General features: G+C 44.3%; 1 protein-coding gene across 1 annotated transcript in view; it reads right to left on the bottom strand.

Annotated features, from left to right (window-relative positions):
- TGFBRAP1 (transforming growth factor beta receptor associated protein 1) overlaps nucleotides 1-14,122 on the bottom strand; it is a 63,335-nt gene extending 49,213 nt beyond the window's left edge. Inside the window, exon 1 of the mRNA XM_041755821.1 lies at nucleotides 14,070-14,122. The gene's annotated coding sequence lies outside the window, so the exon portion shown is untranslated. The remainder of the gene's footprint in view (nucleotides 1-14,069) is intronic.
- Nucleotides 14,123-17,461: the final 3,339 nt, after the last annotated feature.

Raw genomic sequence — 17,461 nt, 5'->3', positions numbered from 1 at the left:
AAAAAAGGAAGGTATACAAGAGGCTCCTGGCTGGCTCACTTGGAGGAGCATGTGAGTGACTCTTATTCTTGGGGTTGAGTTCAAACCCCATGTTGGGTGTAGAGATTACTTAAAATAAATAAACTTGAAAAAAAAAAAGAGGGTATTTGAGTGACCAATAAGAACATGAAAAGAGATGTTCACCATCATTAGTCGTAAGAGAAATTTATTTTAAGCCATAACGAAATAACATTTCACATCTCTTAGAATGGTTACAAGTAAAAGGATTAAATGTTAATGGCAATGCTAAACATTAATGAGGATGAAGAACAACTAAAAATGTCATACTTCTTTGAAAGATATATAAAATGGTATCATCCCCACAGCTGACATCATACTCAAAGCTGAAAACTTAAAAGCTTTTCCTCTAAGACAGGAACAAAACAAGGATGTTCGCTCTCATCACTTTTATTCAACATACTCCTGGAAGACCTAGCTGCAGCAATCAGACAAGAAAAGGAAATAAAAATCATCCAGATTGGTAAAGAAGAGGTAAAAGTGTCAGGGTTTGCAGATGACGTGATACTATATGCAGAAAACCCTAAAGACTCCACTGAAACAAACCATTAGAATAAGTGAATTCTGTAAAGCCACAGGGAACAAAAGTAAACAGAGAAATCTGCTGTATTTCTATACATGAATAATCAAGTAGCAGAAGGAGAAATTTCAAAAAATGTATCATTTACAAATGCATCATAAATGAAATACTGAAAAGTAAATTTAACTGAGGAGATAAAAGCCCTGTACTCTGAAAACTACAAAACACTGAAGACAACACAAATGGAAAGATATACCATGCTTATGGATTAAAATAATTAATATCGTTAAAATGTCCATACTTCCCAAATCCGTCTCAGATTCACGTCAATCCCTATCAAATACCAATAGTATTTTCCATGGAACTATAATAATCCTAAATACACCAGAATTTGTATGGAACCACAAATGACTTTGAAGAGCCAAAACAATCTTGAGAAAGAACAAAGCTGCAGGCATCACAATCCCAGGTTTCAAGATACACCACAAAGCTGCAGTAATCAGAACAGTATGATGATGGCACAGAAACAGACACATAAACCAACAGAACAGGACACAGAGCCCAGGAATAAAACCACACTTACATGGTCAATTAATCTATGACAAAAGAGACAAGAACATACAATAGAGAAAAGACAGTTTCTTCAACAAATGGTGCTGGGAAAACTGGACTGCTACATCCAAAAGAATGAAACTGGACCACTTTCTTACACCATACACAAAAATTAACTCAAAAATGGATTAAGGACCTAAAATATAAGACCTAAAACCATAAAACTCCTAGAAGGAAACATAGGCAGTAACCTCTTAGACATCAGCAACTATTGTCTAGATAGGTCTTCTCAGGCAAGAGACACAAAAATAAGCTATTGCAACTATGCCAAATAAAAAGCTCTTACAAAAAAAAAAAAAAAAAAAAAAAAGCTTTTACAGTGAAGGAAACCATCAAAAAAAAAAAAAAAAGAAAAGAAAAAGAAAAGGCAACCTACTGAATGGGAGAAGATATTTGTAACAATATAATATATATCTAGTAAAGGTTAATATCCAAAATACATAAACAACTTATATAATTCAACAACAAAATAATAATATGATTGAAAAATGAGCAGAGGACTAAATAGACATTTTTCCAAAGTAGACATACAGATGGCCAACAGACACATGACAAGACGCTCAACATCACTAATCATGGCACGATGAGACATCACCTTACACTTATCAGAATGGCTGGTATCCAAACGACAAGAAATAACAAATGTTGGTGAGGATGTGCAGAAACAGGAACCCTCACAGATTGTTGGCGGGGAAATACATTGATGCAACTACTATGGAAAACAGTATGGAGGTTCTTCAAAAAATTTTTAAAATACCATACAACCTAGTAATTCTATTACTGGGTATTTACCCAAAGAAAATGAAAATAGTAATTCAAAAAGATTAATGCATCCTTATGTTTACTGACAATAGCCAAGATATGAAAGCAACTCAAGAGCCCACTGATAGATGAATGGATAAAGAAGATATGATGTATATGTTACATATACATGTGTATGTGTATACATATAAATATTTTGCAATATTAGTCAGCCATATAAACATGGATGGACCTATAGAGTATTATGCTAAGTGAAATAAGTCAGAGAAAGACAGATATTTCATTTACATATGGAATCTAAAAAACAAAAACCGAAGACCAAAAGACAACCACCCCCTCCCCCAAAACACAAAAAAGCAGAGATAGAACCATAAAACAAACTGATGGTTGTCCGAGGGGAGGAGATTGGAGTGAGGAGTGAAATAGTTGAAGGGGATTAAGAGATACAAATCTACAGTTATAAAATAAAATAAATTAGTCATGGGGATGAAAAGTACAATGTAGGAAATATAGTCAATAATATTGTAGGGGCACCTGGGTGGTTCAGTTGGTTAAGTGTCTGCCTTTGGCTCAGGTCATGATCTCAGGGTCCTAAGATCAAGCACTGCGTCAGGCTCCCTGCTCACCACCAAGTTCACTTGTCCCTCTCCTTCCCCTTTTGCTCCTCTCTCTACTCTCTCTTGTTCCTTCTCAAATAAATACATATAATCTTTTTTTAAAAAAATAATATTGTGATAACACTGTGTGGTGAAAGATGGTGACTACACCTGCTATAGTGAGCACCGAGTAATGTAGAGAATTGTGAAATCATTACATTGTACACCTAAAACTAATCACACTATATGTCAAGTACATTTCAACTTAAAAAAAAATGATGTGATTGCTGTGGAAATCTGATGGTTTTTTATAAAGTTAAACATGCATTTTTCCTGTTCCTCCACAATTCCACTGAATGCTTCCAGTTCTCTTGAGCACATATCAATGTCTGCAGAAAGACCTTTACCAGAATGTGCACAGCAGCTTTATTCATAATAGCCCCAAATAGGAAACAGCTCAGTTTTATTCATTTGTATTCATTTCAATGTGTGGTATTCACATGACTTGGAAGTAAAAAATGAATAAATTACTGGTAAACACCAATATGAATGAAATAAAAAACATTGAATGAAAAAAATGATACAACTACGGTATATGTTCATTTAGATGAAGTTCAAAAGTAGGCAACGCTCCTCTCTAGCGACAGAAATCAGAATGGTGTAGACCTTGGAGGGAAGGGGGTGACCAAATGGAAAGGGACACAAGGAAATATCGGGGGTGACAGAAATATTCTAGACCTTGTTTGGAGTATTGGTTACGCAGGTGTGTTAGATCTGGCAAAATTTACTGAGCTGCGCACGTAGGGTCTGTATATGCAATCAGGAAAAATTCTCACAGGAATACACGTGTGTGTAACTGAACATGCAGATTATAAAATTCATATGGCAGAGAAGGGCCAGGTAAGCAAGACACTTCTGGAAAAGATAAGTAAGGAAACTTGACTCAACAGATAAAAGGTAACATAAAGGTATGGCTATTAAGATAACGGGGTACAGGTATGAGGCAAACCCAAGAGAACATGTCCAGCTCCAGGAAACAGATGTGCATGGATAGAACCTCAAACTATGACAGGGTGGTACTGTATATCATGGTGTGTACAGAGAACCTATACATGTTCAATAATCAGTGCAAGACAACTGGATGCCATGAAGAAGAAAAAAAAGAAACTTGACTCCTTATATCATTTTCAAAATTATTCCAGGTGGATTAAGATCCTTAAGTATGGAAGGCATAACTTTAAAACTTTGAGAGGAAAATATGGAAAAAATGCTTATGACCTTCGGGTAGGGAAGAATTTCTAAAATAAGGTATATATATATATATATATATATATATATATATATATATATATATAAATAAATGCCAGGAAAAGATAAGTTCGTTCACGTTAAAATGTAAAATCTCTGTTCTTCAGAGGACACTGTGAAGAAAGTGATAAGATGGGAAAGGACACTGACATCACATATCTGATTAAAAAAAAAAAAAATCCCTGGATGATGCAGCAAACTGCTACAGAAAGAAAATAACAATGATCTCATAGATGAATGGGCAAAATATGTGAGCAGGCGTCTCGTAGAAGAGAAAAGGTGAACGGCCAACAGACATGAAAGAATGCTCAACCTGATTTCATCATCTAGAATTGCAAATTGTAACTACAGTGAAACTTCATTTTATACCATGAAACCGACAAAACATCTGAAGTCCCATGACATCGGCTAATTGCAAGAACATGGAGCAATGAGAACTCTCCACTGCTGGTGGAAGCTTCCAACCTGTCAAGACCTTTCCGGCGCTATGCAGAAGCCCTGGACACCAGGAGCAAGCCAGCAATCCTACTTCTAAGCATATGTTCTTCAGATTTTATGTTCACTGGGCCATAAGCAAGAACATCAACCACAATCTTGTTTGAGACAGAGGAAACTGGGAACAGCTCATGTTCCTGGCCAGGACGGAGCACTAAACAGCAAAAGAGCTGCAGCTACAAATAAGGATGGATCTCAAGCTAAGGGGCAAGTTGCAGAGCACGCTACGCTGAATGATAGGTATATAAGGCTCCGTAAGACTCAGAAACATGACCATCTATCTAATACAATGTTTAGGGCTTCAGCCATATGTACTAAGATCATAAAGCAAGGTAAGGGAATGATAAACACAAATCCAGGGAGGCAGGATGGAGAATAAGTATAGGCTGGATTCCAAATGTATTAGTAATGTTCTGTTTCTTTAGCTCAGGTTGCTTTTTTTTTTTTTTTTTTTTAAGATTTATTTAAGATTTATTTATTTACTGGGGGAAAGGGCCAGAGGGAGAGAGAGAATTGTGAAGCAGACTCCCTGCTGATCATGGAACCCGATGCAGGGCTCAATCCCAGGAGCCTGAGATCATGACCTGAGCTGAAATCAACAGTCGGACGCTTAACCAACTGAGCCACCCAGACACCCCAAACGGAGGCTGCTTTTGTTATTATTCCTTATGCCTTAATGTAGACTATATTCTTTTAAGTGTACTGAATAGCAATTAAGTTATATGTACACACACACATACACACACACAAATTCTACTCATTTCCCCAAACCAGCTTACTGTAGAAATAGATACAGAACCTCAGCTTAATAAACCTGAAGAAAGTCACAAAATCTAAGTTCCTGGTCTAAAATTTCATTTAATGAAAACAGTTATCATTGATATAAGTGGTTTACTCATAATTTCTTATTTCATCTAAACCCAGAGCTTACTTTACAGTGTATCCATATTTACAAAGTTCAATACAGGGCAGCCTATCAGTTATTTCCACAAATCCCCCTAGATTCTTGGAAGACAGAGGAAAATACTAACATGTAATACTAACATGAGGTGCCCAAGAAGGTAAATGCCCTGCACGTTCTGGGGTCCCAGCTCCCACGAGGTCAGCCTCTTCCCTCTGGGACCTCTCCCCAGCTTCACCTTCCATATAAGTACAGTTGACCCTTGAATAACCCTGGATGTCAACCCCCAGCACAATCCAAAATCCATGTATAACTTTTGATTCCCCCAAGAGCTTAACTTACTAATAACCTGCTATTAACCGGAAGCTTTACTGATAATATAAGCTGCAGATTAGTACATATTTGTAGGTTTATGTATTTTATACCATATTCTCACAATAAAGTAGGTTAAAGAAAATATTACTAAGAAAATCATAAGGAAGAGAAAATACATTTAGGGTACTGTATCTATGGAAAATATCCAAGTGTAAATGGACTCGTGCAGTTCAAACCTGTGTTTTTCAAGGGTCAACTGTATCTCCACTCTTATTTTTCAACCAGTTCAAGACTGGTATTAGTAAGTGTCTTGTTCCCCTCTTCATTTTCTCAGTACTAAATCCCACCAAGGCCAGGCCTCATTTTTAAAAAGTCATAGAGAAAGAATAAACATGGACTATGACAATGATTGAAAGAGATTATCTGCATGTGGAAAGAGGCTTATAGATCCAACATTACAAGATTAAAAATATATACATATATATGTAAAAAACATATACCTTTGATCTGGGACAGAAATACATTCTGCTCTAAGAATGCTATGACAAAGTGACATTAAGATGAAATCTTTACCAGTAATTATTATTCTTGAACCAACAGAATGATACTCTGTTAGCTCCTGTCACAGAATGTGCACAGAGTATGAGAACAACCTCAAGATGGATACAGTGTCCTATGTGTCTCCAAAAAAATCTCACATTGGAGAATGACATCAACACTTTAAAATGAAACAGACTCTTTAGAGCCCTATCAGCTCTACATGCACCAGAGATTCATCACCTTGGAGGGTAAAAACTCAAAAACTCATCAATGCGTTTGACAGCCCTCTAACAGGAGGTGACCTCCTATGACAAGCTAGGGATTAATTCTTCATCTACGTTTTAAAAAGGATAAGGGATTAATTCTTCCTCTACATTTAAAAAGGATACTCTACCTAAAGTTAGATTTACTATTTTTCTCACTTTACATTAATTTCTTCTGAGTTTCTGATAGTCCATTTTAAATGAATAGAGATCAAACAGTCATCCTAATGTTTGGGCCTAAGTCAGGCCAGGTTCAAAGCCATAGGTGAGGATGAGCAGGAACACGGACCTCATGCCTAAAACATCATGTTGTCACTATCCTTAAAATGCTTCAGAAAGGATGCCACTGCCTAACAGCTAGACTCTGAACTCAGCAGAAGTTATGCAGCCCTTAAAAATCCAATCCCGGCCAATCTTTATGCTCCTGTGTATAAAGACAAGTTACAGCTATTGATCTATTCATATCAGTCCCTCATTATTAGTCCCTTGCTTCGTTATTATTCAGCTACATTCAGTTCTGAATTCTTGAGTCCACTAGCTGCTTGAGTTTGAAAGTGCCAGTACCTGCAAATGTTGCAAACCAACCAGTGGTGAAGAGGGGTCCTGAGCCAAAACTATTCTCCCAGTACCTTTTCAAGAGTCTGAAACCATTAGTTAGAAAATAGTTATCATTAACCATGATGGTTTGTTTGAATTTAACAACATAAGAATCTCTAATGTAAAAGACTGCCTCATCTACATCTGCCAACTGTCGTCACCTGTACACACGGAAAGAAGTAATGTGTGAGGGTCAAAGCTGGGGCTGGAAGTGGGCATGGGGGACTGCAGACTTACCCCTAACCATTCACGGGTTCATCATGGGAATTCAGGCATTGGGTAGAAGTGTGCCTGCATTCCTAAATCTTCCTGTGATTTGCAGTATTTCTTTACATGAACTTTTAGAAAGTTTGGATTTGCCATATTAATAAAGGACTTTCCTTTTATGGAAAAAAAAGTTTCTTAAGAAGTTTCTCACTTATCCTGGGTAAACATACTTATTGAGAATACGAAGCCATAACCAGATACCAATACCCATTTCAGGGGAAAATCTTTGTGAAAACTGAAAACACCAGCTCTAAAAACCAAACATAGAGGGGAGTTAAGCCAAGCCATCATCCAGCCTCACACCCTGGGAAAGGGGTGGGAGGGAATACAGAGCCTCCTGGGCTCCATCAGCTATTTTCAGCTGCATGCCAATGGATTTTTACATTGGTCCCCTGTGATCAGGAGGGACAGTGGAAACGCAGAGGGTGGAGCTGATAGCACATCATCATGGGGGAGGAGGAAGGGTCCAGAAGGGAGTGTTCCACAACACAGCACAACCTTCTGCCTGACTCCCAGGTTGTTTCAGGCTGGTCCTGAGGGACATTTTGGGTCGGAAAGTTAGAAGCCATGGAGGCTGACCTGATGCCTGCCCTGGGCCAGCCAGGAACATTAGATGATAGACTTGGCTAGGTGGAGGGCATGTACTGCTATCAGCCCAGCTCGGGTCAGCTTACTACATAAAGCAGAAACAGTACGGGCAGTGGCTTGGGACCTGCTGCCTGGTGTCCAGCCTCTGTCTCTGTACCTGCTGGTCCTGAGCACCACTCTGACCTGCCCATCCTCCTCCCTCCCACTGCACGCTCATCCTGGGCATCAGGCTGGGCAGGAAGCTGGGACTGGACACCCATTTTTTCCTTTGGCCTGGAAACCTCTATTTCCTTTGTTATGTTCCTGACTGAATGAATAGCCAAGTCACAGACTCAAAACTCTCTCTTGGGTGGGAAGAGGCAAATCTTGCTAGCCAAAGTTCTTCCACTGCAAGCTACCTTCAGATGCTTCCTTTGTGCTAAATAAGCAAAATAAAATGTTAATCAAAGTCCTTTACTAAAACAAAGTGCTAAATATCCCCAATTCCTATGGGTGCTGACAAGTGACTTCAGTCTGCAGAAATAATACATTTAATAAAACACCAGCATCTTAAAAGTTTTAGTTCACACCTTAAAGATGAATTAAGCTTTGTGGGCCCATCAGCTCTCTTCTTAGGATACAAATTGACTATAACTAAAATCAACATAATCTCGAGGTTAAGAAAAAAAACATGACTTATCTTAGTAACCACTCAAAAGTTAGATGAGAGTTGATAGGACTTAAGGGCTCAGTGGTCACAAACAATTTTTAATGATAAGAAAACTTGACATTTTTGTTTCTTAAACTGTGACTGGGTCTTCTGAAAAAATCTCCCCTAAATCCTTGAGGGAATATAGCAGGGGAGTTAGGGGACTGGTCATAGGAAAGCAAGAGAGACCTGATGGAGAAGAAGAGAACATCTCTGTCCTGGCTCCGCAGGGGTCTGGCAGGGGTATCAGTACTGGGGCTTGGGCAGAGGGACCAGCAAAGTTCCAGCAGTTTCCCCTGCTGTTTCGGGGGTGAAAAACAAAGCTATGAAAAGCATTGCACCCTAAAATTAAAATGGAATTGAGGCATGTCACTACTGTGGTGTTCTAGACAAAAACCCATCATACTCACTGCAACCTCATCATGAGAAAACACCGGACAAGCCCCAGCTAAAGGACAGTCTACAACATCCCTGACTCTCTTTCATGAGTTATAAAGGTCATGAAAAACGAAGACTGAGGAAGTGTCACAGATCAGAAGCCAAGAAGACACGACACCTAAATGCAATGTGGTGAAATTGGATCAGAAGCAGGATCACAGAACAGAAAACTGGTATGTGAGTGGAAAAATCGGTGAAGATGAATAGAGTGTGTAGTCTGGTTATAGTACTGATGTTAGTGTATTAGTCTTGATCGCTCTACCATGGCCATGCAAGGTGTTCACAAAAGGGGAAGGTGGGGCAGACGTATGTGTGAGCTCTGGACTCTTCTGACTCTTCAGTAAACCCAGAGTGGCTTCAGAACAGAGTTAAGGGCAGCCCCGGTGGCGCAGCGGTTTAGCACCGCCTGCAGCCCAGGGCGTGATCCTGGAGGCCGGGGATCGAGTCCCACCATCAGGCTCTCTGTATGATGCCTGCTTCTCCCTCTGCCTGTGTCTCTGCCTCTCTCTCTCTCTCTCTGCCTCTATGAATAAATAAATAAAATCTTTAAAAAAAAATTTTTCCTAAAAAAAAAAAAGAACAGAGTTAAAAAGATAAATGTAATTGTAGTTTATTAGTTTATCATCTTGCCTTAGAGTAATCGAAGAGAATGGAGCTCCTAGACTCTCCTTTGTGAGCAGGAAAAGAGATGCTCAGAATGATCTGTGTCAGTAACCGAGAAGGATGGAGGGCAGCCCGCCATGCCCTGACTGCCACAGGCTCCGGGAGCGGTTTGATCAGCTGCTTTATAGAGTTACTTTCCGAGGTAATTTGTCTCAAGTTTGGTGTCCTAGCTTAAAATGACAAGTATGAATAATACCTACGAATCAAGCTTTTTGTTTGTTTGTTTGTTTTTGTTGTTGTTGGAGTTAGGGTAAATGTGAACGGATTCCCACTGGGCCCGAAATCTGATATACTCTGAGCTTCAGGAGAAGCAGGCCAGTATAGGACTCAGATGAAGAGCCGTGGGGCTCTGGGTCAGCAGAGGAAAGGGATGAAGGCTTCCAGTGCCCTCTGTAAGGATTCAGGCCCCAGAGCCAACCTGGCAAGCGGTGCTAAAGCAGGTATGGGCCACAGCAGGCATTCTCAATATTAATCTGGGGACCTTGAGCTCTCATGGCTTGGGCACCTGCTTATGAGTTTAGGCAAGTCACTTAAAGCCTCTGGGCCTGATACCTCCTTGTAAAATAATAATTTAGACTGCACTACATGCTTCCCCACTATTTTTCTAGCTCCTTTGCAGGAAGAGTAGTAGTAATAGTACCAGAGGACTGAAGACTTCTGGAAGGCTCACTGTGTGCCAGACTCAGTATTAAGAGCTATCTCCATGCTCACAAGGAGCCTGTCAGAAAGTACTACCATTATTCACTCTGCAGAGAGGGGAATGGGCTTAGAAAGGCTAAACGACCATGAGAGCTGATTCCAACCAAGGTAGTTCGACTCAAGCACCCACACCCTTAAGCACGGAGCACACAGCCTGCCCAGGGGTAAAGACTGCTCCAAGTATGGGCTGAGTTTGGGCACCAACCACCCACAGCCCTGGCGGATGCCTTGACAGCCACCTCTTGAGAGCCCCAAGCACTGGGTTCTGGTGGTTACTGCATATTGGATAGAAATGATTTTCTTTCACACCCACGGTTCTCTGACAGGTGGATACTATTATGGACATGCAGAGATTTTTCAGTGGCTTGGTCAAGGTTACTCAGCTACAAGGTAATGATATCAGCTTCAACCCCAGTGCCTATTTCTGACTCCATGGTTGTATTCCTTCCACTCTGATGACAGAAGGGGGCACGTTGATTTCAAACCGGTCTTAGAATTCAGTCCTCCTGAAGGAACTGACTACTCCAAACATGAGGCCACTAAGGTACCAGGTCTTTAGATGTCCTGCAGTAAGCTCCTCCTCAGGAACACCTGTTCTCAGCATAGCCCTACCTTTGCCATCATGAGTCCAGAAGAGAAACGCTATTATCATCCCTCAGCTTACCCCTTGCTGCCACACGGCCTACCCCTGCTCCGCGGCCCCCTAAACAACGCTAGTCATAAATAAATGCCTCTGACCATGTGGAATTCAGTGTCAGCACTGCCTTACTAAATTTCAGATACAGAAATGATAGATATGTTCACACTTTTCCCCACTAGCTAGTAATTTTATCAAAACAGGATATATGTTCACGTGACATAAATAGTTCTTACGGGAGAGTACCCCACGCTGGTCCCTAGGTTCTTCACTAAGTTCTCACAGCCATCTGCTTCCTGACTCAATCTTGAAAGTTGCCAGGAATCAACAGCAAATGTATTGACGTGCACCACAGACAACGTTTTTGTCTTTTGATTAGGGCCCTGCCTGACAACCACTTCAGGTTATCTTTGCACTCATGTGACAGAGATAGTGTGAGACTAGCTACAGCACAATAAACCTGCTCCAGTGACCCAAAAGTATATCTTATAAAAGAAGAAAAAAACACAGCTAATGTCTAACATCTACTCTGTCATCTTGATATTATCCTGGCGCATTCCTATATGTAACTATTCATAGTTGGTATCCATTTCCTTGGCAACACTCATCAAAATTATTCAAATACATGTAAATATATATGTAAGTGTATACATAATATATATTCACTACTTATACACACTACATATATATATATATACACACACACACCCTATTTGCATGTTTACGGTATACAGATGTCTATATGTGTACATATCCTAGGTACAAACACACACACATGTATGTACATGTTATGTCTATGCATGTATATATCACATACATCCTAGAATATTACTGTCAACAGTTATAACTAAAGGGATTTGGGAAGTGAAGGAAGAGCAGAAGAGGACCAGAGCGGGGCTTGGGTCTTAAGGGCATCTCCTTTAGAGCATCTCCTCAATACTGGACCTTCAAAGAGCTACAAAGAATTACCGAGTGCCTGCTGGAAGCTAGGCAATGGTCTTAAACTTTACATTCGGTATTTTTTTTTGAGTCTTTGATTTCCTCAATAGCAGTTACTTGACGATCGAGAAAAGATCTTGCTTTCCAATTATCTGCAAGATTTCACAACATACTCAAATGAGTGCTCCTGTTCTTTTGCGTGAAACACTCAAGCTTGTCTGGGGCAGCCCCGAATTAACTTGTTACTTCTACGTTCATTTAGTAGTTACATGTTTTTTAATAAAGAAAAACAGGTCAGGTTTGCCACAGAGGAGATGAGTTGTAGAGCCCCAGCCAAATTATTCCAGCAGTATCCAAACACCTGGCCGCCACAAATGATTACTTTAATGTATTTCTAATGAGGACTGGATTCAGACCAAGATGAAGATGCTTAACCCAGTAAGGAAAATTTCCTCAAGGTTTCTTAAAGGATCACACATTTTTAATATTAGTATGAAGGAAGAAATTATAATACTCACTTTTTTTTTTCTCCTTTCTCCCTGATCAGAAATGCTAGCTGCCAATCAGGCCTAGAAAATTTAGCGTTTTTAAAATTGTGAGCTCTGTGCTTTTAAAACTAGAGGGAGAAGCTCTTGGACCAAGGGCTGCTCTTCACAGTCCTGAGCAGAGGAGAAAAGGCAGAGGATCTGAAGGTGAGGGGGACTGCCACACCTCTCACACGATTTCTTTGTAAAATGTACGCTGTGATGTGTACAGCAAATTGAAACTCTGAACCCAAACAGTCTAACTCCAGAGCAAAATATTCATTAAGTTAGCAATTTCTCAGAGCATAAAACTACTGATTTTTCAGAGCTGGGATACAGCACTATATTCTCATTTACATTTATTAATAATCTACCGAGCACCTACTAAGTCCCAGGCCCTGTGCCAAATGCACATTTTCTTATTGGAACACATGCATCTTTCCAGTACTTTGATGGGGGAAATCGGAACGCAGAGCATCCAGGAGCCGGCCCAAGGCTCACAGTTAGGAGGCGGCAGGGGCAGGGTGTGAACCCAGAGCTCCACGCGGAGCAGCACTGTCCCCCTTAGACAGAGGAACTGGAGCCCGGGAAGGCACGTTGCAGAGGGTTCCACGGGATTCTGGTCGGTGCTCCTGGTGGCACGCATCAAAGACGCCACTTGGAGGACCGCTGAATCTGCTGGGCTGGCAGAAATGCAAAGGAAGCAGCAGCCCCGAGTTCCTTCCTATCCGACCACAGGCCCACAGGCCGGGAGCTTCCTGGGCCGGACAGACGGAGGGCGAGGGAGCCCACCGGGAGGGAGCGGGGGGGGGGGGGCACCTGGGCCCTGGCAGGTCGGCCAGCGCACCCTGCCCCACACCCTCCTCAGCGCCTCGGCACTGCCTTCACGCGCGGCCGCGGGCACTCACTTCGGATGCGCGGGCGCCTACCCACGCGCGCTCCGTGGGGGACAGACCCCGCTCCGGCGGGTTCCGACGCCAGCGCCCCATGCAGTCCCCTGACAAGCAGCGCGTGCACCCCCGTGCCCGGCAGCCAGCCGGGGGCTCTGAAGACCACCCGACAGCCGGGGCAGAAGCAACGGCAGGTGCAAACAAGTGGGGAGCACCGCGCCTGTCCTCGGAGTCGGACCCGTGAACACCGAGGCAAGCGGAGCGCCCGACCGGCACCTGCGCCGCCAGGAGGCCGCGGAAAGGAAGAACCCCGCAGGGCCGGCGCTTCCAGGCCCCGAAGCCGCTCTCCTCCTCCGCACCACACCCCTGCGCTGTCTCCCAGTTCGGGGGCCACGACTCGGGCCCCAGCGCGACCCGGAATCTCAACTCTGAAATCCCGGGAGCTCCAGCGACAGAACCCTTCCCTGCGCGGGGCGGAGTCCGGGGCTCCTCCCCCCAGAAAACCCAAAGCCTCCCCCAGACCCGGCACTGGGTCTTCCCCGCCTCCCCCGCCCTAAGCACGCACACGCCCCGCACCCTCCGCACCCGCTGACCCCCGCGCGGGCGCACCTGTGCCGCCACGCGCACGTGCACACTTGCCCTCGCCAACGACCCCCCGCGCCCGCCGACACACCTGCCGGCCGCGCCCCGCCCCCACCCCAGGCGCCCCTCCCTCGCCGCCCCCCGCGCCCCGCGCCCCGCCCGGCCCCGCCGCCGCCCCCCGCACTCACCCGCGCGGCGCCCGCCGCCCTCCGCCGCCCTCCGCCGCCCTCCGCCGCCCCGCGCGGCCCTGCGGCCTGGGGCCCCGCGCCGCCCGCCGCTCCCGGCCCGCCGCTCCTGGGCTGGCCCGGCCCCGCCGCCGCCGCCGCCGCCGCCGCCGCTTCCCGTCACGTGGGCCGGCGGAGGGCGGGAGCGGCGGGCCCCGCGCAGTCCAGCCGGGCCTGCGCCCCGCCGCCCCGGGAGCCCCCGAGCCCCGCCTGCGCCCCGCCGCCCCGGGAGCCCCCGAGCCCCGCCTGCGCTCCCCCGAGCCCCCCGAGCCCCGGCCTGCGCCCCGCCGCCCCGGGAGCCCCCGAGCCCGGCCTGCGCCCCGCCGCCCCGGGAGCCCCCGAGCCCCGCCTGCGCCCCGCCGCCCCGGGAGCCCCCGAGCCCCGCCTGCGCCCCGGCCTCGGCTTCCTCCCCGCGCCGGCCCGCCCGGGCCGTGTACGGCACCTACAGCGTCGCCTGCGCGGCGTGGCTGCTCCGGAGCTGCTGGCGGGGACTGTCTCCCCCACCGGCGCGCACAGCTGCGGGAGAGCACGCGCCCCGCCCGGTCTGCTCACCCCCAATTTCCAACCCGACGCGGCGCTGGGCAGTGCGGGCTCTCGGGAATCCCTGCTGGATGAATGAATGAACCAGCCAACCGGTCCGGGAAAAGCCTGACTACGCTGCCGTCTCACAAAGTCGGGCTTGCAGAGTTGACGCGCTCGCGGTGTTCACGGTGGGGCTGAAACGTCCGGGGGGGCGGCCGCCGCCCACCAGCCCCAGGCCCACCAGCCCCAGGCCCACCAGCCCCAGGCCCACCAGCCCCAGGCCCACCGCTGGCCCAGCGAATCCGGAAAGGAATCCCCAGAGAGAGCTGTGTATTTGAACGAAGTGTTTATTTTAAAAGGGAGCCCTGGGTCTATCTTACCCCCTCTTTTTACTAAAGCCTATCGGTACCTGTTCCTCTGTGTCACCAGCCACAGTGAAGAATCCTGGGGTACCAGGAATCCATGAACCTGTCTCTTCAATATAGAGTCCAAATCCAGTGTTGAGATGAAACGATTAGGAAGCTCCCTCCATCGTTGTCAGCATCCAATTATTAGCATAGAAAAGGCACATTTTCTCAATGGTTTTCCCTGACTTTAGAATCCACCAGTGACCGATGGCCTCAGCTTTCTTCTGGCCCCGCAGGGACTGTAAAACAAAGATACTATCCTGAACCAGGAGGCAAACACACTGCATTCTACTCGGCGCTCTTGTTTCAAAGGGAGGACAAGTGACACCCCCACCACTACGACAAAGGTAAATGAAGGAAATAACCATCAAGAAGCAATCTTCTTGTGTGGCTTGTCCTTCACTCCCCCAACCCCCGCCCCCACCCTGTGAGTTCATGGCCACACACATGACCTACCCCCAAACAGTGCTTCAGTTCTGCCCAGTGGAACCAGCTTAACCTCTGACTGGGAACTGGTTTCCCAAAGTGTAGAGAGCTATGACTAGCAGTTGCACGTCAAGGCCTAGCTCAGTGAAAGGACTCAAGTCTAAGGAGGCCAGCAGCCAGCTGAGCCAAGGAGCAGAAAGGCACGCAAGCAAATCCAGCCCAGTCTCATTTTGCCCAGGCTCAGGGAGAACACGTGAGTGGTCATCAGCTACTCACTGACAGAGCTAGGCCTAGAATTTGTGGTCTTTCATTTTAGTGCCCTACTGTATCATCAGATGGAGAGCTGCACAAAACTGCTTGCAGAGGTGACGATCTCCTAAATGCCCAACACTGTGCTTACAGCAATGATCTCATTTGAGCCTTGCCATATCCTTATGAAGTGGACATTAATAATGTCTCCATTTTATAGGTGAGTTGACTGAAGCAAAGAAAACTGAATTATTTGTCCCAAAATCCATGGTGGTAAGAATAGAACAGGAATAAGAATACAGAATTCAGCACAGTGAATTTAATTGATAGAGCATTTGTGTTCTGCTTTAAACAATCTAGAAGTAAAAAATGTATATTAACAAAAAAGAGGGGAAAGGGGTAATTCAGAAATAATTATTTCCTTTGTGAAAGGATTTACCATAGGATTCTTAAAATGGCAAGTTCCACATGTGCACACTATTCCACCTAGAAACATTTTTTTCTTCCTGGAACTTTCTGAGAAGCCTGTATCACATATGACACCCGGATGTAAGTAACTATTCCATAAACATGCAAATATCTGCATCAGGCTAATTCTAAATTCCTCCTGTTGTTTTATTTGGTTACATTGAAGAAGAACTATCAAAGTCATGTTTTTCAAAGACATTTTTAACTTCATTTATTAATATTTAGTCAATATCCCTTGGGCCCATACTAAACATTTTAAGAGTATTTTAAAGAATGTGCAAAAGATGAGTTCTAACAGATTAATGATGATTAGGAGTTGAATTGATACCAGTGAATCCCTTCATAGTTGCTAACTGTTCCCCAAACTCAATTTCCTCTACTTCCACCTCCTCACACTTCCTCTGGCTCCTTCCTTCCTCACTGGCTGTAAGCTCCTGAGGGCACCGAGTGTGTCTACCATGTTCTTGCTGTGTCTATCTCCATTTAGGAAGCACACAACCAATTTTGAAAATTCCTGATGCTCAATATTAATAAACTAGGTCATCTTTAAAACAGGTTTTTAATGTTAAGATTCTGTTACTCTCATTTATAAACTCTCGATTATAAACAAGGATAATATATATCCTTATATATAAGATACCTTTTGAATGTTTGGATATCATTTTAGAAGGTGAAGTTAAGCAAAGAAAGGTTACATTTGTAATTTTTTAAAGCAAATTTAACTCACTACATGCCATGTTTTAAGAGCTTTCATGTGTATTAGCTCATTTAACTATATATGTACATATATTCATTTACCTGCAATCTAGATCCAGTAGCTACTCCTATGTACCAGGTACTATGGCAGAGGCTGCTGGGGATCCTGAAATGAGAAAGACACAGCCCCTGCCCTCAAACAGCTTAATTTAGTGCAGTGCTTTATAAAGTATGGTCAGTAATCAACAGTATCAACATCAGCTCAGAACCTGCAAATGCAAATTCCCATGTCCCTACTCCAAACTTCCTAAATCAGAAACTGTGGGGTGGGGCCCAGCAAAGTTTTTCATAAGTTCTCCATGTGACTCTAATACTCGATTTTGAGAATCCCTGATTTAGTGGAATACGTGGAAGAAATACCGACCTACCTAATCAGACACCAAGGCAAAAAAAAATAAATAAATAACATGCTCTAGAAGTTTGGTCATAGGAAAGCTCAGTTAGGAAGTGCCTGAGAATTTGGAAAGCTTTTTGCTTCTATTCATTCAGCGCATTATTGGTCTTATACTGTGTGCAAGGCACTGCACT

Source organism: Vulpes lagopus, chromosome 5, assembly GCF_018345385.1.
Source record: "Vulpes lagopus strain Blue_001 chromosome 5, ASM1834538v1, whole genome shotgun sequence".
Lineage (NCBI taxonomy): Eukaryota > Metazoa > Chordata > Mammalia > Carnivora > Canidae > Vulpes > Vulpes lagopus.
The sequence above is the reverse complement of the archived record's forward strand: the minus strand, read 5'-3'. Positions and strand labels throughout refer to the sequence as shown.